The 1,822-nt window shown below is 36.6% G+C and overlaps 1 long non-coding RNA gene across 1 annotated transcript; it reads left to right on the top strand.

Moving 5' to 3' along the window:
- The first annotated feature begins 448 nt into the window (after positions 1 to 448).
- LOC131996358 (uncharacterized) lies at positions 449 to 1,230 on the top strand. The gene is made up of 2 exons (XR_009397796.1): positions 449 to 905; positions 959 to 1,230. It is a non-coding gene; the product is annotated as an uncharacterized LOC131996358 (long non-coding RNA).
- The last annotated feature ends 592 nt before the right edge of the window (positions 1,231 to 1,822 follow it).

The following is a 1,822-nucleotide window of genomic DNA, read 5'->3' as shown; positions in this document are numbered from 1 at the left end:
CATTTTTCGGGATGCATGGGCAGTTCTTGAACGGCTTCTGGTTGCTCTTCACTCCAAATGCGGCAATTTTGCTTATTTACGTAGCCATTCAACCAGAAATGAGCCTCATCGCTGAACAAAATTTGTCAAAATTTGAACACATTTCGAACCGAACACTGATTTTGGTAATAAAATTCAATGATTTGCAAGCGTTGCTCGTTAGTAAGTCTATTCATGATGAAATGTCAAAGCATACTGAGCATCTTTCTCTTTGACACCATGTCTGAAATCCCACGTGATCTGTCAAATACTAATGCATGAAAATCCTAACCTCAAAAAAATCACCCTATATTTCATTATTAAATAAAAATAGTTAAAAAAGCTTTTTCTCTCAATTTTATATCTTTTCGATTAACGATTTGCGGAATAAACTTTTTTGTTTCCCCATTTTAATGTCATTATTTAATTATCCTGTATCCTAAAGGGGATTAATTTCGAACGATTCATTTCGATTTGCCAAAGATTAGCAATCTCCATGCACAATGACATTATCGGCTATCCATGCAACGCAAGCCAAAAACAATTTATCCTCGTATCATACTATGATAGTGACAAAAAGGCGGTACTAATGAACTCAGTATTCCCCTAGGAAGGGAGGTTAATCGCAAACAAATAAACCAAAACAAACAAAAAAAAAACAATTTATTTCATTGAATAACATTGTCAACCTTTGTTAGCCGATTTAAGGCAACAGATTTAAAATGTCAATCAAAAACGTAGAGAGAAAAAAACCAACAACAACAATATCTCAACCTCATGCGTAACCAAAGCCACTAATTTAACAACTTTAAACTGATCCAAATTATGGTGACAGCAAATTTCCATACAAATTAACACATCTCCACGTGTGTAAGGGTTCTGCCCAGGTTCGTATGTGTGTCTGCCATGCAAACATTTTTGATTGCCAAATTATCTTCAGTGAATCTTCTAGGTGAAGGTTATGATCGCGGGCGAGTTTGTTTAAGAGTTGCACACGATTCCCCTGTCGTGAGGAGTGGTGTCTTCCAGCATTCTGCGAAGGTTAAGTTGCTAACGTGTAAGTCGGAAGAGTTTTGGAAGATCTTATAATCGGGCATGAATCTTGTGGACAGAATCATTAGTGTTCTGGAAAATAAATAAAATAATCTTCTGGAAGAGTTGCGCATTACTCTCTCGGACGAGTAATATAAATGTTTTTTAAAATTTATTAAATATTATTCTATAAGACTTGCTATTCTATAAGACTAGTTGTTCGCTTGGAAGATGTAAAAATGCTTTCGTTTGTTTATCAAAAATGTAACAACTTCGACAAAAATTAAAAAATCTTCGTTTGTTTCTCTTTCGAGACAAGCTCAATGATCGGAGATTACAAATGGAAAAGGAAAGCCAAAGATAGCAACACACTCCAACCACTATGGGACGCATTTCGTCTTTGGTTAGAAGACTTTTCAACCATATTAGGTGTGACGGCTTCAAAGGTCGTGCGTTGGCATGTTGTATTTCAATCGTATTAATTGCGAAAACGCATCTATGATACAACTACCACATTAACCACGCTCGACAACCATGTCTATTAGCAGTACTTATTCCCAATGCATGTGTTTTTGTGTAATGACAGACATTTTGCCCCCATGGCAATTACACTACTTCCGTAGCACATATGATTATGTACATCAGTTCGAAGTTGTATTGATGGCTTCGAACACAACGACAACGACTTTCGCTGTTGCTCCGTGTACCCAGGTTCAAATCCCGGCCGGGCTTTGCCGAATTTTTTCATTTTTCATGTTTATTTTCCCCTGTT

The sequence above is a fragment of the Stomoxys calcitrans genome, chromosome 3 (assembly GCF_963082655.1).
Source record: "Stomoxys calcitrans chromosome 3, idStoCalc2.1, whole genome shotgun sequence".
Lineage (NCBI taxonomy): Eukaryota > Metazoa > Arthropoda > Insecta > Diptera > Muscidae > Stomoxys > Stomoxys calcitrans.
Note: the sequence above shows the minus strand (reverse complement) of the source record. Positions and strands in the feature narration are given on the sequence as shown.